The sequence below is a fragment of the Mobula hypostoma genome, chromosome 7 (genome assembly GCF_963921235.1).
Source record: "Mobula hypostoma chromosome 7, sMobHyp1.1, whole genome shotgun sequence".
In the NCBI taxonomy this organism is placed as follows: domain Eukaryota; kingdom Metazoa; phylum Chordata; class Chondrichthyes; order Myliobatiformes; family Myliobatidae; genus Mobula; species Mobula hypostoma.
Window position 1 is genome coordinate 125,360,030 of NC_086103.1, and position 26,697 is coordinate 125,386,726.

Here is a 26,697-nt window from a genome sequence, read left to right on the forward strand (position 1 = left end):
GCCTAAATTGCATTTAAAAAGAATAAGCGATGAATAGAAATATTAAAAGCCAGATTATGAAGGGGTTTAGCATCTTTAAAACTGGATAAATAACCACAGCCGCACAGAAAGATCATCATTGTTTCCCAGAGTGAAACAGTTTCACGGTGCAGATACCAATGCATCATGCTGATCTTTTTTCCTATTTACACCAATCCCATTTGCCTGCAATAGGACTGACTGTATTCGTCCACAGCCCCTCCCAACCTCCCCCCCCCACAAGAATCAGAATTAGAATTAGAATCAGGTTTATTATCATTGACATATGTTGTGAAATCTTTTGTTCTGTGGCAGTAGTACAGTGCGTTACAGAAAAAGTAAAAGTAATATTGGTTACAATAAGAAATACAAAAAAAGTAGTGCAAAAGGAAGGAAGTGTTCATGGTTTCATGGTTTATTCAGAAATCTGATGGCAGAGGGGAAGAACCTGTTCCTAAAACATTGACTATGTCTCTTCCAGTTGGTGAACATCCCCCATGATGGTGACAATGAAAAGATGCCATGCCCTGGATGGCAGGGGTCCTTGGTGGTGGATGCCACCTTCTTGAGGCATTGCCTATTGAAGATTTCCTCAATATTGAGAAGGTTAGTACCACACTCTGTAGAAAGATTTGCCAAGAACAATCATAGCCATGGATAGACCATGATTGTCCACGTCATACGACACGGTACATAATGTTAATGATGATACCATAATGGAGCTGGCTGAGTCTATATTCCTCTGCAGCTTTTTCAGACCCTGTACATTGGTGCCTAAATAGCAAATGGTAATGCAGGTAGTTAGAATGCTTCTCACGGTACACCTATAGAGTCTTTAATATACCAAATTTCCTAAAACTCCTAATGAAATGTAGCCACTAGCATGCCTTCTTCGTAATTGCATCAATATGCTGGGCCTAGGATAGATCTGCAGAGGTGTTGACATCCAGGAACTTGAGTTCATCATTTGTACTGTGTATCCCTCAATGAGAAATGGTTTGTGTTCTCCCAGCTTTTCCCTTCTGAAGTCCGCAATCAAGTAATTGCCTTTCTGATGGTGAGTGCAAGGTTGTTGTTGTGACACCATTCAACCAGTCAATCCATCACACTCCTGTATGCCTTCTCATCACCATCTGTGATTCTGTACACAACAGCTGTGTCATCAGCAAACTTGTAGATGGAGTTTGCACTTTGCCTTGCCACACAGTCCTGAGAATAACGGAAGTAGAGCAATGGGATATTTATTATTTTACACACATTCTTTCTCTCACTCTCCTTTTTCTCCCTCTGTCCCTCTGACTATTCCCCTTGCCCATCCTCTGGGTTTCCCCCCCACCCCCTTGTCTTTCTCCCTGGGCCTCCTGTCCCATGATCCTCTCATATTCCTTTTGCCAATTACCTATCCAGCTCTTGGCTCCATCCCTCCCCCTCCTGTCTTCTCCTATCATTTTGGATCTCCCCCTCCCTCTCCCACTTTCAAATCTCTTACTAACTCTTCCTTCAGTTAGTCCTGACGAAGGGTCTCGGTCTGAAACGTCGACTGTACCTCTTCCTAGAGATGCTGCCTGGCTTGCTGCGTTCACCAGCAACTTTGATGTGTGTTGTTTCAAGGGGATAAGATGCATCTTTGAAGTGTGTCTGTGTTGATTTTCAGTGAGGAGGAGACACTATTTCTGATCTGCACTGAACTTGTCATGATGAAAAGTTAAGGATCTAGCTGGAGAGGGAGGAACAGACACCTATGTTCTGAAGCTTGTTGATCAGTACTGAGTGAATTATGGTGTTGAACACTGAGCTGTAATCAATAAACAGTAGCCTGATGAAGGCATTGCTGTTGTCCAGGTTGTCCAAGGCCAAGTGGAGAGACAGTGAGATTGCATTCACTGTAGATCCATTGTGGCAGTAGGCAAATTGCAGCAGGTCCAATTCCTTCTTTAGGCAGGTCCTTATTCTGGCCACGACTAACCTCTCAAAGCACTTGATCACAGTAGATCTGAGTGCAAGTTGATAAGAGTTGTTGAGGCAGCTCACCCTTCTCTTCTTGGACACTTACACGATCGATGGCCTTTTGAAGAAGGTTGGAACCTCTAGCTCCAACAGTGAGAGATTAAAGATATACTTAAAAACTCTCACAGTTGGTTGGTACAGGATTTCAGTGCTCTGTAAGACACAACATTGGGGCCTAATGCCTGTGAGAATTTACCCTCTTCTTTACCTTATCTATTTAAATGTCTGTCTAAATTCCTCTAAAACAGATTAATTGTATTTGATTCCATCACCTCCTCTTGTAGTTTGGCTAGATATCAACCACATTTTTCAGATCCTTTCAGATCTCCTTTAAAACTCCTTTCTGTCACCTTTAAATAATACCTTTTTGTTTTAAAGAACCTTAGCAGGAGAAAATAAATGACTGAATGCTCCATGTATGCCTCTCTTAATGTACATGCTTCTTTCAGGATGCCTTTCAGTCTCTTTTGCTCCAGAGAAAACAAGCTCAGTCTATCCAATTTCTTCCAACGACACCTCAGTTTGGTAAATCTCTTCTGCAATCTCTCCTCTGCACAGAGATTCTAGTCACCTCAATCTTCTAAAGTGCTCTAAGTGCAGCCTAATCATTGTAAGTTGCAAGATAATACACATGCTGTTATATTCTATGCCCTTTCCAATAAATGCAAGAATGTTATTTTTTTCATTGCCATATTAACTTTATGTTCTGTCTGGAACTAATGCAGCCTTCCGGAGTCAATATTCAATTCTCGAGTCATAGAGAAGTACAACACAGAAGCAGGCTTTTTGGCCTATCTAGTCCATACTGAAACCATTTAACCTGTCTACTCCCATTGACCTGCACTAGAACCATAGCCCTCCACATCCCTACTATCCATATACTCATCCAAACTTCCCTTAAATGTTGAAATCAAGCTCACATGCATCACTTGTGCTGACAGCTCTCATGGCCCTCTGAGTGAAAAAGTTACCCCTCATGTTCCCCCTAAGCATCTCACCTTTCACCCTTAACCCATGACCTCTGGTTGTAGTCCCACCCAACCTCAGTGGAAAAAGCCTGCTTGCATTTACCCTATCTATTCCTCTATCAAATCTCCTCTCAATCTTCTACGTTCTAAAGAATACAGTCCTAATCTATTCAATCTTTCTTTACAACTCAGGTCCTCCAGACCTGACGAAATCCTTGTAAATTTATCTGCACTCATTCAGCTTTGTTTACATCTTTCCTGTAGGTAGGTGACCAGCAGAGAACACAATACTCCAAATTAGGCCTCACCAACTTCTTATACAGCTTCAACATAACATCCCATCTCTGTACTCCAGATATTGACTTATGAAGGTCAATGTGCCAGAAGCTTTGTTTACATCTCTCTCTACCTGTGATGCAACTTTCAATGAATTATGTATCTGTATTCCCAGATGCCTTTGTTCTACCACACTCCTCAGTGCCCTACCATTCACGGTGTAAGACCTACCCTAGCTGGTCTTACCGAAGTGCAATACCTCGCACTTCTCTACGTTGAATTCCATCTGCAATTTTTCAGACCATTTTTGCAGCTGATGCAGATCCCCCTGAAAGCCATGATATCCTTCTTCTCTGTCTACTCTACCCCCAGTCTTGGTGTCACCCACAAATGTGTTGATCCAGTTAACCACATTATCATCCAGATGGCAGGTGACAAACAACAATAGACCCAGCGCCGATCCCTGTGGCACACCACTAGTCACAAGCCTCCAGTCAGAGAGGCAAACCCTCTACTTCCATTCTCTGGCCTCTCCCACAAAGCCAAAGACTAATCTAATTTACTACCTCATCCTGAATGCCAAATGACTGAACCTTTTTGTCCAGTCTCCCATGAGGGATCTTGTCAAAGGCCTTACAATGTCAGATTTCTTCATTGGTACCAAAAATGTGCTGTAAGTCATCCATCTGTGATATTTCTTTCTCCATTAATGCATTGGATCACATTCTTTTGTTCTTATTCTTGACTCAAGCTGCCCTTCTCTCATTGTATTTGTTCATTTTCTTTGCCTTTAACTACTCCCATTAATACATTTTGTTAGCCATTGCAATTTATCCCTGTGGCAACCTTGGTCTCACCCTTTTTGAAATGATGTCTTCATCTTTTCCATCCCTTCCCATCTTTCTCTGCAAGTTAAAACTTATTTCTTTCTCACCCAGATCTGATGAAGGGTCTTCAATCAGAAAGTGGCCTGATGGCATGAACATCAATTTCCCTAATTTCTGGTAGTTATTCCCCCTCAACCTTCCCACTTTTTCCATCCCCTCTCTGGCTCCCCTCCTACCTCTTCTCTCTTCCTCAGCTGCTTATCAGCCTCCCCCCTCCACCTTCCCTTTTTTCCAAAGGACCATTCTCCTGTCCTATCAGATTTGTTCTTTTTCAGTCCTTTGTCTGTTCCACCTATCACTTCCCAGATTCTTATCTCATTCCCCCCTTCCCCGCCCACCTGGCTTCACCTACCACCTTCTAGCTTGTCCTCCTCCCACCTTCTTATTCTGGGTTCTTCCTCCTTCCTTTCCAGTCCTGGTGAAGGATCTCAGCCTAAAATGTCAACTGTTTATTCATTTCCATAGAGGCTGGCGGACCTGCTGAGTTCTTCCAGAATTTTGTATGTGTTAACCTAGATTTCCAACATTTGTATAATCTCTTGTGTTTATGTTAACTTGGTCTCTCTTTTCATTCCTTTAGGTTCTTTAAGATGGTTTCAGCTGGGGAGGGGGTGTGGGTAGTGGGGACAAGCTCCCACTACATATTAAATACCCAAAATGGTATGCACCTCATATAGCCTCTGACAACCAAGTCCATCTTCTAGCCTTCATGTATGGCTTAGTTGCTAAACCTGGCATAACCATTTCTACTATTCTACTGACTTGAGAAGGGGCAGAAGTGGGTTACTAGCACCTTTAAACCAGCTGCCTTGGGCAAATGAGGTTCATCAGTGGTTGGTTGTCAGCTCATCTCTGATCTTAAACTTCTGCTGCCTTATGGCTATAAAGTCTCATGGTAAAGGCTTTGGGAGTAAACCCTAAGGAAATGTCTGGAGCTGGAGTCCCAAGGCAGTCATATGTCAGGTTCAATGCTGACTGCTAATTCCTGCCATGCTACTGGTGCCAAACTCTGCTGTTCCTTTGGATTCATCAGTTGCATGGAGGGGGAAGCCTGCTGCATGGGCAACAACTTGCTCTTCATATTGTACTGCCCTGGCTTGCATATCACGTAGATAGTGAGACCACAACATCCATGGTCAACCTTGACCAACAGTGGGCCTCTTCTCTTTTCACTGATGCTGTTTGACTTGATAAACGTTTCCAATCTTTTCTGCTTTTATTGCAGGTTTTCAGCATCTGCAGAATTTTGACTTTCATGTATGGGAAATGGGGCTGATGGGAATGGTGAAAGTCACTGTAGAGGATGGAGCAATTGGCCTGCCTCTATGTCATAAAAGAACATGTATGTGTGAATATAAGATGGGGTAGGAGTTATACTAGAGGAGAATGAAGATGAATGGATGGAGTTGAAGGAAGAAATACTTTAAAAGAGCTGCAAAGTTGATATTAAAGGTGATTGGTTTCCTGCAAAAACAGAAGATTGGTTGCCTTCCGTTGTTGATACTCTCATTGGAAATGTAACCCCTTTACTCTAGTGGAAGGACTCCGAGTACTTCACATTCTGTCTTTGAAAATGCAATGGTCCAGAAATTGAATGACTCAGCATATCTTTAATGAACAATCTGACTGACTAGAAGTTCAAGTCATTTGCTAAACTAGATCATCACTCTATGTAAGTGTACACAGCGTATTATGGGAAATTGAATTGCAGTTCTGTATCTGCGAAGTGTGTGTAGCTCTGGTCATGCAGCACATTTGATATTGCTTCTGCAACATTGGAGTGCTCTTAGTGAAACTGGGAAACAGTTCCTAATGATTAATAGGAGCTTCTTTGGGAATTATTTAAAAGAAAAGTCTTTATTGAAACTGATTTGGGCAGCTTACCTTAGAAAACATTGATTAATTCTTCTCCAATGCTCCATTGGCCCATGTTTCTGCAAATTGAAGGATTTTTATACTTTTGGATTACTCTGAGCCTGGTGCTCGGTGTCCATTTCCACTGCCACAATGCCTGATTGAGCACTAGAAAAGCAAGGTCCCTACCATTCCTTGGAGAAAGCAAGTCAAAATCAGTCCACGGTGCTGCTTTACGAACCCTACAGTTAGGGGTTCTGCAGATAAGTTTAAAGGAACCCTGAAGGTTTTTGTAGATACCATATGTACCTGCATTAAAAGCTGTGAAACTACATCGCTTATCCATAGCCTTGTCATACAAATTATTCAAAACTCATCCCTCACGAGCCCACTGCCCCTAAAATTTCAGCCTTTGTGTCTCAACTCAAGGCAATTGTATTAATGTGGCAAACTTCTTGAACTTCTTGAGCATATTTCTGCATTATAAGGCCAATAATTTAGAAGATTGGAATTTAGAAGATTGAGGGGGGATCTGATTGAAACGTATAAGATCCTAAAGGGATTGGACAGGCTAGATGCAGGAAGATTGTTCCCGATGTTGGGGAGGTCTAGAACGAGGGGTCACAGTTTGAGGATAGAGGGGAAGCCTTTTAGGACCGAGGTTAGGAAAAACTTCTTCACACAGAGAGTGGTGAATCTGTGGAATTCTCTGCCACAGCAAACTGTTGAGGCCAGTTCATTAGCTATGTTTAAAAGGAAGTTAGATATGGCCCTTGTGGCTACAGGGGTCAGGGGGTATGGAGGGAAGGCTGGGTTCTGAGTTGGATGATCAGCCATGATCATAATAAATGGCGGTGCAGGCTCGAAGGGCCGAATGGCCTACTCCTGCACCTATTTTCTATGTTTCTATGTTTCTATAACAGGCAATTTTCTAATTGCTCATCTCTCAGCGATATGTGTTTTCAAAGTGCTCAGACAGTCAATTCTGATTCATGTTCACCTACCTCCTAATCAGGCTTATGTCTGAAAATGCAGACTCACCTTAAGCCTAGATTTAACCCAACCTAATTGACAGGAACAATCTAGGTTCAGGTCAGCCACCTTCTCTACACCCTACCACATTTTACCTACCATAGGTTTGCTAAAGGATCTCAGATTACTTAAAACATCAAAACTTAATTTTATTTGCAGAAATCCTTTCCTTGGGTGTCAGTTGATGAAATAGACATGTTATAATCATCCATCAGTTTTCTAAATTGACAGTTATTCTATGTGTCAACTTGTCAAGGTATCATGAAAAAATCATCTTTTTCCACACTGCCTGAGAGTTCTATTACCACAATGTATAATTATAACTGTAGTTAAAAACAATTTTTTGATCATTTCCTTCTGACATTTTTATGATTGACAGCTTCTATAAAGAGCTGATTAAAGAGCATATGCTTTGAAACTCAAAACCTGTTGTTGTATTTCTTACTAACTTAATGGCCCTGAGATTCCTCTGTACCATTTACAATATTGCTGCACCAGAGAAAAGCTGTATCTTTCAGCTAAAATAGACCTGTAACTCTGTGTATCAATAGTCCACTCAAGAATACCCACCTCACAAAAGTGAATAAGATTCAAGTGAACAAATCTTCATTCTAATGAAGCTTCTACCCTGCTTTCTCTTTATTGCTGACCACCTTGGCATCTGCTTGGACCATGGATGAAGAAAGCACCATATTTGTAGAGTATCTGAAAATTTGTAAACCATATTCAATTAGTAAGCAAAATAAAAACATGCAAAACTTAATGAATTTGCACATTCTTAGTGATTGTCCTCGACATTTCTTTGCTTCTTGTACTGCTTTTGTGTAGTCTTTCCACCAGCATGGCATCCATCAGATTGCTGACTTTTAGTGGAGAAGCCTGCAGACAGTTTTGCTAAACAACAAAACATGCCTCTTGGCGGAACTAGCTTTTGATAATACTGTGCTATCCATCCATGAGCCGTAGTCATTCCTACTAGCTGACAGAGAGTAGAAAGTGGACTAGCAGAGGTCCAGTGATGGAATTACAGATGTTGACAGAGAAATCAGCTGATACTGAGTTCTAAAGATCACTCCACCTGATGTGGGCAATGCAGGCAATGTTTTGGAGGGCTGATATGCTGCAAAACTTTCATAGGTTTTTGTACAATGGTGATGCAGACTCCATGCACATAAATTTAGTCAGTTAATATTCACCTAATAAAATATTACCCTTACTACAAAGATCTACTTCTGCATGCATGGCTAATACTATTCATACTTCATACAGATGTGACTGAATTTCGTGAAAGTAATGTCAAAATGGACACTGATGCTATTTGAAAATATAGTGTATGTTCCAAAGACTTTTTGAGAAAATAGGACCTATACACAAAGAATCCTGAAGCAATTTTATATCCTTCATCATTGATAACCAAGCACCAAATTACTTTGTTTTCTATCAAACAATACCTATAAACTTTATGTTACATGATAGGATTTCCATACCCCCACCCTTTCGTAATGTATTTTATTGCCTTTCAGACTAATACATTGTCTAACAATTTCAGTTCATATTGATAACTCCCTGTATCAGGAGGGTACATGCTTGTAATGACCCCACTGTTGTTGCTTACTCACCCATTTTCCATTCTTGTCCCTTTGTCTTACTCCAGCATTCCACTTGTCATCTTCTTTCACTTCTGCATTCACATGAGCACAACAGATTCTGCAGATGCTGGAAATCCAGAGTAACATACACAATTGCTGGAGGAACCTAGCTGGTCAGGCAGCATCGAGAGGGGAATGACAAGGTAATGCTTTGGGCCATGACCATGAAGAGCTCGAGTAGTATTAGCCATGAAATGTCAGCTCTTTATTGCTATTCATAGTTGATGCCTGACTTGCTGAGTTCCTCCAGCAATCTGACTTGCTGCAGTCACCAATGCTTTCGGTTGAGACCATGAAGGCTGTGAATAGTATTAGCTATGAAAAGTTGGCTCTTTATTCTTCTGCATAAGTGCTTCCTCATCTGCTGAGTTCTTCCAGCATTTGTGCTTTCACATGTCTCCTTTGTCCCTTCTTTTCCATTTCCCCTGGATCTCTACTTATTTGAACCTGTTATATGTGTAATATTTTCTAGTTCTGCTGAAGGTTTAATCACTCAAAACATTGATGGTCTCTGTTGCCACAGATGCTTTTCCTTTGAAGAATTATTGGATTATCCAAATCTAAGTTTTAGTAGTTAGATTTACAGCACTTTGAAACTAAATTAATTTCATGATGGAGTATTTTTAGTTATTTAATTAAAGTTTTTCATTTCACATTGTTATGACAAACACATTCCCCCTCTCTCTCTCTCCCTCACTTCTGTTCCTTCACCCTCTCCATCCACCTTTCTCTTTCCCTCTTTCCCTCCAAATCTTTGCTGAACAACTGCTAATATTATCTCATGCTAAACAGCTGAATACAGATTGCTGTTCCTATTAAATTTTAAATATTCATCTTCAACCTGTTAATGGATTACTAAATCAAACACCTGTTAATGTGTTATTAAATCAAAAACCTTCAAACAGCTAATGGATATTTAAATTTTAAATAACCCATTTCAGGTGTCTCACGGTTTTGAAGATTACAATTCAGAAAGAGCAAGGAATGAATCTTAAACTTGTTAAATTTGCATTGGAAATAATGAATGACAACCTGGTTTGAGTGGTCAATCATTAGCAAACAATGGGAACTTCATAATGTATTTACTATAAGAGTGGCTGGGATAGGAAAACAGCTGCAGGAATAGAAGTGTGCTATTAATATCTGCCAACTTGGCCTGATGTGGCATGGTCATATATTTCAAGCAAATCCCCAATCATCATAATTTCACCCTGCATTCGAACAGACTGCAGTTTCATGAGTGGTTAGCACCAGCTGAGGTTAGCTAGCTGATGGCATTCTTTCACCTTTTAATGGAAAGGCCACTGCCTGTCATCACTGGAGAGATTCACTCCATGGCTTGTGATGGATGGAGCAAGACATTAGTGAAGAGTGGAAGGCAGCAGGCATCCTGATTTCCTGAACCAGCTCTGGATGCCTTTGGATGAGAAGGAAAGATTGAGAGGTGACAAATATGGAAGTTCTCTGGGTTCAGAGTAACATAGCAGAGGGAAGAAGTCACATAAAATCAATGCTATGTGAGGCCCAAAATTCATAGACTCAGTGGAACCAAAAAATTAATGACCATCCACTAGTGCTCAAGGTAAATAAGTGCATCATCAAATCTCATTTTTTGACTCCAAAATAGGGCTCGTGCATTTCCTTGATGTGAACTGCATCATTCATCTAGAAAATGCCCTTTATAGACAGGATTCAAACATTCACATTCCAAGAACAGATACATATCTTTGTTGTAACTCCAAACCTCATACTCACAAGGCATGTTATACACACATTGTCAGGCCATGTTCCCCTGTCATATTGCATAATTTCATTGGCGAACACCCCCTCTCTCACCAATTAGGGAAGATGGTGTATTCATGGTGCTGGTGACACAGACTAATATGGCACAAAATTAAGTGCTATTGATTTATTGAGAGAAAATCTCCAGTCCATTGCCCTGACATGATCTGAAGTCCCTATTTACTCAACCCCTGCTGAGGCAGTGACTTTATTGTCAATCCCCAATTTATTGCAATAATCCCTTACAAGTTGCAACCTACCTAACTTCATATAACTTAAATATGAAAAGCTTTCTCTATAGCGCATGACACCTTAGGTCTTGTGTGCTAATCACACAAAGTGCACATTGGCTTACTGCAGACCTTCAACTCAGACGTCTTCAGTCCCATAGAATTTCTAGGCTGAGATGTTATTCTTTGAGCTTCTGTGATATTTTATCATAGTAGGTGACTTGGGGATGGAGCTCAGAGTGGGAGCTAGCAGAAAATCAAAAAGATGATGGGCTTGACAGGATAGGGGTGGTCATGTGTTGGAATGGGGAGGCAGGTAACAATTATGTATCAATCTGTACTACTTGTCCCATTGTAGAGAAGGTGACATTGGGAGCTTTGAATACGGATTTGTAAATTGGTAGAACTGGGGCAAGAGTAGAAGTGATGTAATAGTGCAGCTAGCACAGTTACTGCCTTGCAGTTCCAGAAACCCAGGTTCAATTCTGACTTCTGGTGTCAAGTATTTTGAGTTTGCAATTGCTGCTTATGACTATGTGTGAATCCTCCAGGTGTGCAGGTTGAATTATAGAATCTGGGTGAAGTTGAGGAGAATTAAATGAGATTAATGAAAATGGGTGTTGGATCTTAGGCAAGGACAAACGGTCTGTTTCTCTGCTGGGTACAGATAGTCACAGTTGCACTGGAGTTATGGTAAATTGCAGGGAATGATATGTTGACTAGATGGCTTCCAGTGGAAACTGAGGTCAAATGGGGTCTCCTGTGGAGGTGTGAGGACAGAGGGCAGGTAGAAATGGGCAGATGCAGTAACAGCATCTGTGAACCATGGTGAAAGGGAAGCTTCAACTGATAAAAAAGTAATGTATTTCAGAAGCATTGGTATGGAAGGGTATTTTATGATTTTGTCTGAACAGATGAGGGGGAGAAAGAGAGAGAAATTGAGAGAATAAATATGAGTTTGGGAGAAATGTAATGAAACAGCTGGTGGGTATTTGGTGTAGTGGTATTCAACATAGCCCCAAAAATGGACAGCATTCTTTCTTAATTTCTTTATGGTCATTGAGAAAGGATATGAGCATAAAACATTAATAAACTTTTTTTTCCAAAAAGGATGTTGTTAAGCCTCCTCTATAAAATCAATGCAAGAAGTGACCTAGAGTACATAACAGTCCTGGTCAAAGGAGGTATTTGAGTATAAAAATGAAGGGAAATTAATGTCTACTGCCTTCTGGTGAGCTGAACAGATTTGTGCTTGGCTGTGATGCTTCAGCCCATAAGTATTGGTACCTAGCAGAGGAAAAGAAGACAAATAACATGTTGGAACTGTGATGCGATAAGGAGTCACTTCCTTCTGGACAGGAGGAGAGGGAAAATATGACATTAGCATTTGCAAAAGTAAAGAGCTTAAGTGGTAAAATGGTAATATTAGAAGCAATTATTGGTGTTATTTTATTTAGCAGCCTTTGCATTCTTTGTAACATCCTCCTGATTCAACACTTTCAACAAAGGAGATTTTTATGATAGAAAGAGCAACTGTGAGTGAAGTCATATAATTTAGTTCCATGGGATATAAAAGCCAGCATCTACTGGTAGAGCCATGCCATTCAGTTCGGAAACATGTACACATAAATAGACAATTGCGTACGTATGATGAGAGTTAGGAAAAAAGCAATTAAGTGGAAGTTGGTCAAATATCAGGATTCTAGCTTCTGTCTTTCTAAAGAATGAATGACTGTCCCTATCAAACCCAATGTACTCACTACAGTCACACCGATACTCAAAATTACCAAACACAATATGCCAGTTATTTAATATTTATAAGTGGCAAGCTGTCTGTGACTTGTAATATTGAACCCCTTATGACGACTCACAAAATAGATTTGCATTGACTAATACTTTATCTGACTTTTATATTTCAAAGGTTACAGGGAGCAGGCAGAAAAATGGCGTTCGGAGGAATAGTGAATAAGACCTTAAGACTACAAGTTATAGAAGGAGAATTCGGCCATTTGGCCCATTGAATCAGCTCTGTCATTTCATCATGACTGATCCATTTTCCCTGTCACCCCTAATCTCCTGCCTTCTCCCTGTATCCATTCATGTCCTGACTAATAAAGGAACTATCAACCTCTGCCTTAAATAGAACAAATGACCCTGTCTTCACAGCTGCCTGTGACAACAAATTCCACAGATTCACCACTCTCTGGCTAAAGAAATTCCTCCTCATCTCTGTTCTAAAAGGACATCCCTTTATTCTAATACTGTGTCCACTGGTCTTAGACTCCCCTACCACAGGAAGCAATCTCTCCACATGCTGTCTGACATGATCTTTCAGCATTTGATAGGCTTCAATATGGCACCTCTCATTCTTCTGAATTCTAGTGAATACAGACCCAGAGCCATTAAATGCTCCTCATATTATAAACCTTTCAATCCCGGAATCATTATCGTGAACATCCTTTGGACTGCCTCCAATGTTGACACATATTTTCTTAGATAAAGGGCACTAAACTACTCACAATACTTCATGTGACATCAGTGCTTTATAAAACCTTAACATTACAATCTTGCTTTTATATTCTAGTCCTCTTGAAATGAATGCTAACATTGCATTTGCCTTCCTCACCACTGACTCAATCTGTAAATTAACCTTTAGGGAATCCTGCACAAGGACTCCCAAGTCCCTTTGCACCTAAATTTATTGCATTTTCTTTCCATTCAGAAAATAGTCAACCCTTACATTTCTTCTACCAAAGTGCATGACTATACACTTCCTGACACTATTCCACCTGCCACTTCTTCGCCAATTCTCCTAATCTGTTGAAGTCCTTCTGTAACCTCTCTATTTCCTCAAAACTACCTGCCTCTCCACCTGTCTTCATATCATCTGCAAACTTTACCACAAAGCTATCAATTCCACCATCCAAGTCATTGACATATAACATAAAAGGAATCCTTCCTGACACAGATCCCTGTGGAACACCACAAGCAGAAAAGGCTCTCTTTATTCACACGCTTTGCCTCCTGCCAACTGTCAATGCTTTATCCATTCTATTATCTTTCCTGTAATATAATGGTTTCTCAACTTGTTTAGCAGCCTCATGTGTGGCAGCTTGTCAAAGGCCTTCTGAAAGTCCCAGTGCACAACATCCACTGATTCCCTTTTCTCTCTCCTGCTAGTTATTTCCTCAAAGAATTCCAACAGTCTTGGCAGGCAATGTTTTCCCTGAAGGAACCAATGCTGACTTTGGCCTATTTTATCATATGCCTCCAAGTACCCCAAAACCACATCCTTAACAATCGATTCCAACATCTTCCCAACCACTGAGGTCAGACTTTTGGCCTATAATTTCCTTATTCTTCTGCCTGTCTCCCTTCTTGAAGAGTGGAGTGACATTTGCAATTTTCCATTCTCCAGAACCATGCCAGAATCAATTGATTATTGAAAGATCATTACTAATGCTTCCACCGACAGTTCAGCTGCATCTTACAGAGCCCTGGGGTGTAGTCCATCTGGTCTAGGTGACTTATCTACATTCTGATCTTTCAGTTTCCCAAGAACCTTCTCCCACTTCACACACTTTTGCCTCCTGACACTCTTAAACTTCTGGCATACTACTTATGTCCTCCACAGTGAAGACGGATGCAAAATACTTACTCAGTTCATCTGTCATTTCTTTGTCCCCCATTACTTCCTCCCCAGCATTATTTTCCAGCGGTCCGGTAACTACTCTCACTTCTCTTTAAAAATTTATATATCTGAAGAAACTTTTAGTATCCTCTTTAAAATTATTAGCTATCTTCCACTGTTGCCTTCTGTTAGTTTTTTAAAAGCTTCCCAATCCTCTAACTTCCCACTAATTTTTGCTCTATTATATGTCCTTTCTTTGGTTTTTATGTTGGCTTTGACTTCTTGTGTCAGCCATGGTTGTGTCATCTTGCGTTTAGAATACTTCTTCCTCTTTAGAATAGTTCTTCTTCAGGGTTGAAGGATACTTCTATCCTGTACCTTCTGAATTGTTCCCAGAAATTCCACCCATTGCTGCTCTGTCGTCATCCCTGCCAGTGTTCTTTTCCAGTTTTGGCCAGTTCCACTCTCAAGCCTCTTTAATTCCCATTACTCCACTGCAATATTGATACATCTGACTTTAGCTTCTCCTCAAATTGCAGGGTGAATTTTATCATATTAAGATGACAGGACCCCAAGAGTTCCTTTACCTTATGCTCTCTAATCAATTTTGCTTCATTGTACAACACCCAATCCAAAGTACCTGATCCCTAGTGGGCTCAACCATGAGCTGCTCTAAAAAGCTATCTTGTCGGCATTCTAGGAATTCCCCCTCTTGGGATCCAACACCAACACAATTTTCCAAACCTACATGCATATTGAAATCCCCCATGATTATCATAAAATTGCCCTTTTGGCATGCATTTTCTATTGCCTGTTGTAACTTGTAGATGACATCTTTATCACTGTTTGGGCATCTGTATCCAACTCCCATCAGAGTCCTTTTACCTTTACAAATCCTTAGCTCTACACACAATGATTTAACACCTTCTGGCCCTATGTCACCTCTTTCTAATGATTGGATTTCATTTTCTTTACCAACAGAGCCATGCCACCCCCTCTGCCTACCTGCCTTTCTTTTCGATACAATGTGTATCCTTGGACATTAAGCTATATAGTCTTCTTTTAGCCATGATTCAGTAATGCCCACAAAGTTATCCATACGAATCTGTAACTGTGCTACGTTCCTCTACCTTATTCCCTGTACTGCAAGTGTTCAAATATAACACCTTCAGTCTGTATTCATCAGTCTTTTCAATTTTATCTGCAACTAATCCTGTTGACTGCAATTTTGCTCTATCATCAGCCCCCCCTTATTAGCAGTCTCACTACATACCGCCTCTGTTTGTAAACTAACTACCTCATCCTTAGCACTTTCACTCCGGTTCCCACCATCCTGCAAAATTAGTTTAAACCCTTCCAAACAGCTCCAGCAAAATTGCCCGCAAGGAAATAGGTCCCCCTCAGGTTCCAGTGTAATGTTTCCCTTTTGTACAGGTCATACCTTGCTCAGAAGAGATCCCAATGATACATAAATCCGAACCACTGCTCCTGCATCAGTTCTTCAGCCATGCATTCACATGCCAATTCATCCTATTCTTACCCTCACTGGCATGTGGCACACTCCGCAATCCAGAGATTACTACCCTGAAGGTTGTGTTTTTCAGCTTTCTGCCTGGCTCCCTAAAATTTCTCTTCAGGACTTCCTCACATTTCCTACCTTTGTCATTGGTGCCAATATGTACCAAGACATCTGGCTGCTCACCTTCCCCCCTTCAGAATGCCATAGACTTGATCCGTGACCCTGGCACATGGAAGGCAACATACCATCCAGGTGTCTCTATCTCTGTTCTTCTGACTATGGCATCTCTTATCACCACCGCAGCTCTCTTCACCTCAGTACCAGAGACTCAGTCACTGCTGCTCTCCTCGGTAGCTCATCTCCCCTAACAGAATCGAAAGTGGTATATATTATTGAGGGGAATGGTCATAGGTGTATTCTGAACTGGATTCCCTTCCCCCGACAGTCATCAAGTTACCTGCCTCCTGCAGCCTAGGGGTGACTGCCTCCCTGTAGCTCCTATCTAGCATCTCTTCCGTATGAGGTGAAGGTCATCGGGCCACAGCTCAAGTTCTTTAATCCATTCTCTGAGGAGCTGAAACTCCATGCACCTGGTGCAGATTTGGTTATCTGGGAGAATGGAGGTCTCCCAGAATTTCCTCACCTCACACACAGAACAAAACACAGCTCCTGGACCTATTCTCACGACACTAATAATAGCATAAGCTCTAACAGAGAAGGGATGAAAGATTAAGAAAGAACAAGGAAATTTATCGGATACTTACTTTGCTAAAGCCTGACCTTGCCTAAGCCTGATGAACCAAATCCAGTCCAAACACTGGCACACTCACAACAATGGCTGCTCCAAGAATGGCTGATCAGATTGTGCTTGCATTCTTTCTATTACTTTTCTAATGAATCCAGCTCAGTGTTTAGCTGCAGTTCAACTGTGAAAAACAGCTGCAAAGTTTTGCCTTTTTAATCTTGACTGCGAACCTGATTGAAAATGTAGCTCTCTTCACATACTCCTGCTCAATAATTGGTCACAGTCCAATTCAGCCATGATGGAATGGCAGAGCAGACTTGATGGACTTAATTCTCCTTCTATATCTTATAGTCTTATGGTTTTAGTAGTTCATTCCACTTAACTCTGGCAGAGAATTTGAAGTTGCACACATTTGTAAAATTTCAGGTGTATTTCTCTATGAACAAACAAACATGTGGAAATACAGTAACAAAATTTCATCCTGCATCGCATGTTATGAAACCCCTAAATGGATGTTTTAATGATAAAAATCAAATATTCCATGCACAAATTTACAATAGGACTTAAATAACTTTAGGATGTTATTTCTTTCAATTTACAAGCTGAATACACAATAATGAGCTCCACAGAACTTCACTTCATAAAAAAGGAACAACTGCCCTCATTTCAATAAGCAGTAATTACTGAATGAATAAACATAGTTTCTCAATGCATATTAAAGACATGATGTGATCAGCACGTCAATGACACACTCCATCAAAGCATTTCAGCTCATCAAATACTTCCCATGTACAAGCATGCAGGAAAAGACATGGAATGTAAAAAGTGACATCTTTATAAAGAGGAAACTGTGTGGTAAACTCATTGTATTTTGGTAGAAAATAATAGTAAAACAATGGGGAACTCACAACAGCAAGCAGAAACTAGCCACTAATAAGATATAGTTAAGAATCATTTTGCAGTCATGAATTACAAAGGCTGAGGGATTTGTTAACACCCTGCCCACGCTACTGGGGCAAAATGAATGCCTATGTATCCAAAATGGTAGACTCAGTGTTAGCATATTATAAACTGAATTTTTTTTTTGCATGTTTGTCACATCATGAATTTCAAGTGCACTAAAAACTGTAATGCTTATGCATTCCATAATTTCTACTTGCTGAAATAGATTTCATGCTTTTTGAGGTTCCACAATAGTAACAAAAATGCTATTAGTTACTGATACTGTTTATTTTACTGAATCTCTATGTTTGCATTTGCAGTGTGTCAATACATGTCTTTTATGCCCCTCTGGAATGAACAAAATAGTTTTAAGAGGAAGATAGGATCAGAAATTCATGACAATTATTCATGTAAATTATCTGTATCATTGTTCCTGGCTCTCAAAACAATAACAAAGGGTCAAATAATTCTTCTTGCAGATATTGTATTGTAAAAATTAATGGGATTAACATTTAGAATAGAAAAAAATGTTTCAATAGTAATCCTGCTGTACACTCATGCTATACTTTTGTAAATGTTGTAATCAAACCCATTGATGACAGAAGAAAATACAATTGTTTTCAAGTTATAAAAACACATATACTGTCCATACCTTGTTTTGGATCCAGAAATACCCATGTATGTCTAAGGATGTGCCCTGGGTCTCCAGCATCGAGGACGTCTTCAAAAGGCAATGCCTCAAAAAAAGAGGGCAACCACCATTAAGAGGCCCCATCGCCCAGGACACGCTCTCTTCTTATTACTGCCATCAGAGAGCAGATGCAGGATCCTGCAGACACACACTCAACGTTTTAGGAACAGCTTCTATTCCTCCGCCATCAGGTTACTGAACGGACAACAGCTCAGTAGTTTTGCTTTCTTTTTGTATTACTTATTTAATTTAATATATATAAGGCAACAAGACCATAAGATATAGGAGCAGAAGTAGGCCATTTAGTCTATCGAGTCTGCTCTGCCATTCAATTATGGACTGATCCAATTCTTCCAGACATCCCCACTCCCCTGCTTTCACCCCATACCCTTTGATGCCCTGGCTAATCAAGAACCTATCTATCTCTGCCTTAAATACACCCAATGACTTGGCCTCCACAACCCCTCGTGGCAACAAATTCCACAGATTTACAACCCTCTGACTAAAGTAATTTCTCCGTATTTCAGTTCTAAAAGGGTGTCCTTCCATCCTGAAGTTGCGCCCTGTTATCCTAGAATCCCTTATCATGGGAAATAACTTTGCCATATCTAATCTGTTCAGGCCTTCTAACATTCAGAATGTTTCTATGAGATCCCCCCTCATTCTCTTGAGCTCTAGGGAATACAGCCCAAGAGCTGCCAGATGTTCCTCGTACGGTAACCCTTTCACTCCTGGAATCATTCTTGTGAATCTTCTCTGAACCCTCTCCAATGTCAGTATATCCTTTCTAAAATAAGGAGCAAGCAAGCAGCTGAAGAAGGGAGTGGAAGAAATTGGGTAGAAAAAGTCATTTTTTTTTTAAACACTGCTCGGGGAGAAGGGTCTGCACTGTGCAGGCGCGTAACATAGCATGCCAAGGTTTAAAAGCAGACCACCATATACTGCGGCCATCGTTGTAGTGGCCATCGGAGTGGACTGAGTCAGAGTGGGACAGCTTTGGCTCAACAGGCTTCGGCGAGAACAGGCGGAGGCCAGGGTAGGTTCTGGTAAGTTTTTTATTCAGATTGTCTAGCGTAGAGAGAATGCCAGGCAGGACATTGGAATGCTCCTCTTGCAGGATGTGGGAAGTCAGGGAGCCCTCCGGTGTCCCTGACAATGACACCTGCAATCAGTGCATCCAGCTGCAGCTCCTGACAAACCGCGTTAGGGAACTGGAGCAGGAGCTGGATGACCTGCGGATCATTCGGGAGAATGAGGAGATTATAGATCGTAGCTACAGGGAGGTAGTTACGCCAAAGGAGCAGGAAATTGGGTCACTGTCAGGCGAGGGAAGAGGAAGCCATTCCCCTCAATAACAAGTATACTGCATTGGATACTGTTGGGGGGGGATGACTTACCTGGGACAAGCTGCAGTAGCCGGATCTCTGGCACTGAGTCTGGCTCTGCAGTGCAGAAGGGAGGGTGGAAAAAGAGGAGAGCGGTAGTGATAGGGGACTCGATAGTTAGAGGTACAGATAGGAGGTTCTGTGGTCATGACAGAGAATCCAGGATGGTTTGTTGCCTCCCGGGTGCCAGGATCAAGGATGTCTCTGATCGATTGCATGACATTCTGAAGTGGGAGGGTGATCAGCCAGATACTGTGGTGCACATAGGTACCAATGACATAGCAAGGAAGAGTGAGGAGGTCCTGGAGAGTGAGTATAGAGAGCTTGGTAGGAAGTTGAAAAGCAGGACCTCAAGGGTGGTAATCTCAGGATTGCTACCTGTGCTAGGTGCCAGTGAGGGTAGGAATAGGATGCTCTGGAGGAGGAACAAGTGGCTGAGGAACTGGTGTAAGGGGCAGGGTTTCAGATTTCAGGATCATTGGGACCTCTTCTGGGGCAGGTGGGACCTGTACAAGAGAGACGGGTTACACTTGAACTACAGGGGGACCAATATCCTTTCAGGGAGGTTTGTTAGTGCTATTGGGGAGGCTTTAAACTAGATTTGCAGGGGGATGGGAACCAGAGTGCCAGAGCTGACAGTGTGGCTGGGGTGAAAATAAATGATGTTAAAAGTTCAAGCAAATCCGCTAATAGAAAGGTTGTGAGTGGTGGTAAAAATCTTCTGAGGTGTATATATTTCAATACTAGGAGTATTGCGGGGAAGGCGGATGAGTCGAGGGCATGGATTGACATGTGGAATTATGACGTTATAGCAATTAGTGAAACTTGGCTACAGGAGGGGCAGGACTGGCAGCTTAATATTCCAGGGTTCCGATGTTTCAGATGCGATCGAGGTAAAGGAATGAAAGGTGGGGGAGTAGCATTGCTTGTTTGGGAGAATATTACAGCAGTGCTCAGGCAGGACAGATTAGAGGGCTTGTCTACTGAGTCCTTATGGGTGGAGATGAGAAACAGGAAAAGTATGGCCACATTAGTGGGATTGTATTACAGACCACCCAATAGTCAATGAGAATTGGAAGAGCAAATCTGCAGAGAGATAGCAGGCAACTGCAGGAAACATAAAGTTGTGGTGGTAGGGGATTTTAATTTTCCATATATTGATTGGGACTCCCATACTGTTAGGGGTCTAGATGGTTTAGAGTTTGTAAAATGTGTTCAGGAAAGTTTTCTAAATCAAGATATATAGAGGGACCAACTAGAGGGGATGCAATATTGGATCTCCTGTTAGGAAACGAATTAGGACAAGTGACGGAAGTCTGTGTAGGGAAGCACTTTGTGAATCACTTTCCAGTGATCATAACACCATTAGTTTCAATTTGATCATGGACAAGGATAGATCTGGTCCTAGGGTTGAGGTTCTTAACTGGAAGAAGGCCAAATTTGAAGAAATGAGAAAGGATCTAAAAAGCGTGGATTGGGACAGGTTGTTCTCTGGCAAGGATGTGATTGGTAGGTGGGAAGCCTTGAAAGGAGAAATTTTGAGAGTGCAGAATTTGTATGTTCCTGTCAGGATTAAACGCAAAGTGAATAGGAATAAGGAACCTTGGTTCTCAAGTGATATTGCAACTCTGATAAAGAAGAAGAGGGAGTTGTATGACATGTATAGGAAGCAGGGAGTAAATAAGGTGCCTGAGGAGTATAAGAAGTGCAAGAAAATACTTAAGAAAGAAATCAGGAGGGCTAAAAGAGGACATGAGGTTGCCTTGGCAGTCAAAGTGAAGGATAATCCAAAGAGCTTTTACAGGTATATTAAGAGCAAAAGGATCGTAAGGGATAAAATTGGTCCTCTTGAAGATCAGAGTGGTCGGCTATGTGCGGAACCAAAGGAAATGGGGGAGATCTGAAATAGGTTTTTTGCGTCTGTATTTACTAAGGAAACTGGCATGAAGTCTATGGAATTAAGGGAAACAAGTAGTGAGATCATGGAAACTGTACAGATCGAAAAGGAGGAGGTCCTTGCTGTCTTGAGGAAAATTAAAGTGGATAAATTCCCCGGACCTGACAGGGTGTTCCCTCGGACCTTGAAGGGGACTAGTGTTGAAATTGCAGGGGCCCTAGCAGAAATATTTAAAATGTCGCTGTCTACAGGTGAGGTGCCGGAGGATTGGAGAGTGGCTCATGTTGTTCTGTTGTTTAAAAAAGGATCGAAAAGTAATCCGGGAAATTACAGGCCAGTATTTTAACGTCGGTAGTAGGTAAATTATTGGAGGGAGTACTAAGAGAGAGAATCTACTAGCATTTGGATAGACAGGGGCTTATTAGGGAGAGTCAACATGGCTTTGTGTGTGGTAGGTCATGTTTGACCAATCTATTGGAGTTTTTCGAGGAGGTTACCAGGAAAGTGGATGAAGGGAAGGCAGTGGATATTGTCTACATGGACTTCAGTAAGGCCTTTGACAAGGTCCCGCATGGGAGGTTAGTTAGGAAAATTTTGTCGCTAGGTATAAATGGAGAGGTGGTAAATTGGATTAGACATTGGCTCAATGGAAGAAGCCAAAGAGTGGTGGTAGAGAATTGCTTCTCCGAGTGGAGGCCTGTGACTAGTGGTGTGCCACAGGGATCAGTGCTGGGTCCATTGTTATTTGTCATCTATATCAATGATCTGGATGATAATGTGGTAAATTGGATCAGCAAGTTTGCTGATGATACAAAGATTGGAGGTGTAGTAGACAGTGAGGAAGGTTTTCAGAGCCTGCAGAGGGACTTGGACCAGCTGGAAAAATGGGCTGAAAAATGGCAGATGGAGTTTAATACTGACAAGTGTGAGGTATTGCACGTTGGAAGGACAAACCAACATAGAACATATAGGGTTAATGGTAAGGCACTGAGGAGTGCAGTGGAACAGAGGGATCTGGGAATACAGGTACAAAATTCCCTAAAAGTGTCGTCACAGGTAGATAGGGTCGTAAAGAGAGCTTTTGGTACATTGGCCTTTATTAATCGAAGTATTGAGTATAAGAGCTGGAATGTTATGATGAGGTTGTGTAAGGCATTTGAGAGGCCGAATCTGGAGTATTGTGTTCAGTTTTGGTCACCAAATTACAGGAATATATTAATGAGGTTGAAAGAGTGCAGAGAAGGTTTACAAGGATGTTGCCGGGACTTGAGAAACTCAGTTACAGAGAAAGGTTGAATAGGTTAGGACTTTATTCCCTGGAGAGTAGAAGAATGAGGGGAGATTTGATAGAGGTATCTAAAATTATGATGGGTTTAGATAGAGTGAATGCAAGCAGGCTTTTTCCACTGAGGCAAGGGGAGAAAAAAACCAGAGTACATGGGTTAAGGGTGAGGGGGGAAAAGTTTAAAGGGAACATTAGTGGAGGCTTCTTCACACAGAGAGTGGTGGGAGTATGGAATGAGCTGCTAGACGAGGTGGTAAATGCGGGTTCTTTTTTGACATTTAAGAATAAATTGGACAGGTACATGGATGGGAGGTGTATGGAGGGATATGGTCCATGTGCAGGTCAGTGGGACTAGGCAGAAAATAGTTCGGCACAGCCAAGAAGGGCCAAAAGGCCTGTTTCTGTGCTGTAGTTTCTATGGTTTCTATGGTTTCTAAAGCTGCACACAATACTCCAAGTCTAGTCTCATGAGTGCCTTAGAGAGCTTCAACATCACATCCCTGCTCTTAAATACATATATCTTATTGTAATTTATAGTTTTGCACTGTAATGCTCCTGCAAGACAACAAAATTTCATGATCTATGTTAGTGATATTAAACCTGATTCTGATTCTGATTCTCATTTGCTCCAACTGTCTGTTTAACTAAAGAAACATTTTAATTAAGGATTCTACATTGCCACAAAGCCCATCATATTAACTATATGAAAACTGATAAATCCCAATGACATGATAAACCCATAAAACCAGAACACAATTTAGTCGTGGCAGATTTATTTTCCCTCTCATCCCTATTCTTCTGCCATCTTCCTATAGTCTTTGTTGTCCTTACTAATCAAGAACCTATCAACCTCCACTTTAACTCAATTATTTAGCTTCCACAGCCATTTATGGCAGTAAATTCCACAGATTCCCCACCTCTGACCTACCTTCCTTGAATTCCTCAACCCTCCCTTCTCCTCTGAAGCCACCAACTCTCTTCCTCCCTCTGATCCCAGTTCTAATCACTGCTATGTCTTCACCATTCTCCTTACTGAGGCAGAATGTTCTGTCCACAACAAGGGCCTCACCTTTTTCCCCTTTCACCCTCACCTCAATGAGTTCTGCACCTGTCGTGATGCCAAGCTCCTCTTCTGTCGCTTTTTTCTCTGAGCCCACTTCTTTAGCATGGATTCCTGACTTTGCATTGATGACCCCTTCCTCCTTTTCTCGTGAATCTGGTTTGCTCTGGTTTTCTGATCTCTCCCTGAAATGAAATGATCATTTCATCTCTAATTGCCGAAGAGATATCAACCAGCTTGAACTCAGCACTCCTCTCTCCACCTTGAAACTTTACTCTCCTGAACACATTGCCTCCACTCTCTCTGCACCAATCTAAATGTCACCATCAAGCCTCTGCTCAAAGGGGTTGCTGTTGTAGTGTGGCAGACTGATCTCTATCTTGCTGAGGCCAGGTGGCAACTCTCAGACCTCTTCTCTTACTTACCCCTTTGAAAGGACCCATTCACAACCATCAGGACTTTGTCTCCAACGCCATCAGTGACTCATCTGCTCTGGAGGTCTCCCATCTACTGTCACCAACTCTATAGTTCCCTTACCCCACACGGCTTGTTTCTACTTCCTGCCCAAGGTCCACAAACCTGACTGTCTGAGTAGTTCCATTGCTTCTGCCTGTTACTGCCCTACTGAACTAGTGTCTGCATACATTGAATCCCCTTTGGTTCAGTTCTGGCCCATCCGTGGCACTTCACATGCTCTCAATCTCCTCAAAGACTTCAAATTCCTTCGCCCTCACCATGGATGTCCAGTCCACGGTCCAGTCCCTATACACTTCCATTCCCCATCAGGAAGGCCTTAAAGCTCTCTGCTTCTTTCTTGACAACAGACCTGACCAGTTTCCCTCCACCACCATCCTCCTCTGTTTGATCCTCATCCTCAAATATTTCTCTTTAGGTACCTTCCGCTTTCTCCAAGATGTAGCTTTGGGTATCTCCATGGGCCTCTGCTATGCCTGCCATTTCATTGGTTATGTGGCACCTTCAAGCCTTCAAGCCTTCCACTCTAACGATCCCCAACTCTTTCTATGCTACATTAATAACTGCATAGGTGCTGATTCGTGCACCCATGCTGAGCTTGTCAATTTTATCTAATTTCCACCCTCCTTTAAATTCACTTAGTCCATTTCCGACACCTCTTCCCTTTCCTGATCCCTCTGTCTCCATCTCTAGAGATAAACTGTCTACCGATATATTTTATAAACCCATCGAATCCCACAGCTATCTTGACTAGACCTCTTCCCACCGTCTCCTGTAAAGATGACATTCCCTTTCCTCAGTTCCTTCATCTCTGTCACATCTGTTCCCAGGATGAAGCTTTCCTTTTTAGGACATCAAAGATGTCCTCCTTCTTCAAAGAACAAGGTTTCCCTTCTTCTGCTACTGATGCTACCCTCACCTGCATCTCCTCCAATTCCCAGAGATCCACTCTCACCCATCTTTCTGCTGCCTTATCAGGGAGAGAGCTCATCTTGTCCTCACCTACCACCCCATGAGTCTTTGCATACCACACAACATTCTCTGCAACCACTGCCATCTCTAAAGGGATCCTACCACCAAATATGACTTTATCTCCCCTTCCCCCTCCTACTCTCTGCTTTCTGTAGGGATCTCTCCCTCCATGATTCCCTTGTCCAATCTTCCCTCCTCACTAATCTCCCTCCTGGCAATTATCCCTAAAAGTGGTAGAAGTGCTACACCTGCCCATCCACCTCCTCCCTCACCTCCATTCAGGGCCTCAAATGCTCCTTCCTGGTGAGGCAACAGTTCACCTGCAAATTTATTGGATTTGCCTCCTGTATCTGGTGCTCCAGATGTGGCTTCCTCTACATTTGTGAGTCTCAATGTAGATCGAAAGACCGGATTGTTGAGCGAGCACCTCTGCTCCATCCACAATAAGTGGAACTTTCTGGTGGTCGATCATTTTAATTCGTACCCCCGTTCCCACTCTGACATGTCGGCCCATGGCCGCCTCTTCTGCCACGCTGAGGCCACTGTCAGATTGGAGGAGCAACACCTCATATTCCATCTAGGTAGCTTTCAGCCTGATAGCATGAACATCGATTTCTCCAGATTCCAGTATTTTACCCCTGTCACGTACCCCGTGACAAGGATAAAGAAACCAGCAGAAATAGAAAACACTTTGGAGTCCAGTATTGCTATAAACTAATAATATTTATTAGTAACTATGCAATACAGTAATATAAATGTAGATAAATCAAACAGGTTAGCAATGATTATATATTAAAGTAAGTGTGGAATATATATGTATGAAAACCAAGCTTCTTTAAATCTAGGGGGTAAAAGATACAGTCTTACAATGTTGAGTAAAGTTCAGTTCAGTTCAGTTCGTGGTACGTAGTTGAGTAGTAATGGAGAGAGAGAGAGAGAGAGAGGGAGAGAGAGAGAGAGAGAGAGAGAGAGAGAGAGAGAGAGAAAGTGAGTTGAGTCTTCAGGTGAGCTAATGCCGTCGATCTTCTCGTCGTCCTCTGAAATCCTTTACAAGTCACCGACTGTGACTTTAACCAGGGGGACCGGTTTTCCTGTGGTGAAGCTATCACCCCGGCAAGGGTGGACACATAGACAACTCCCCACCAGTCAACCCCTTCTTCACAGGTGGAATAGCAAGTTGGATCTATCCGCCTGATCGATCCTCCAAAACCCACTTTCTCTGCGGGCACAACAATGCTCATTCAGTGTCCAAATCATGTGTCTGAGGTCTGTATCATCTGACCTCCCATTTATTTCTCTGTGCTGAGCATCATCTGTCATTCAAAGAGTCCCTCCTTGCTTTGTCTGCAAAGAAGTGCACAAGCAGACAACAAGTCCTTGAAAGTAATATCAA

The 26,697-nt window shown here is 41.8% G+C and overlaps 1 long non-coding RNA gene across 2 annotated transcripts in view; it reads right to left on the reverse strand.

Moving 5' to 3' along the window:
* Positions 1 to 317: 317 nt before the first annotated feature.
* LOC134349513 (uncharacterized) overlaps positions 318 to 26,697 on the reverse strand; it is a 31,026-nt gene continuing 4,646 nt past the window's right edge. Inside the window, exons 2-3 of one of the 2 annotated variants that reach the window (XR_010018699.1) lie at positions 7,613 to 10,108; positions 318 to 1,227 (exon numbers count right to left, since the gene is read on the reverse strand). This is a non-coding gene — a long non-coding RNA (uncharacterized LOC134349513). Of the gene's footprint in view, positions 1,228 to 6,040; positions 10,109 to 26,697 lie in introns of both variants that reach the window. The other variant, XR_010018700.1, reaches the window with a different exon arrangement.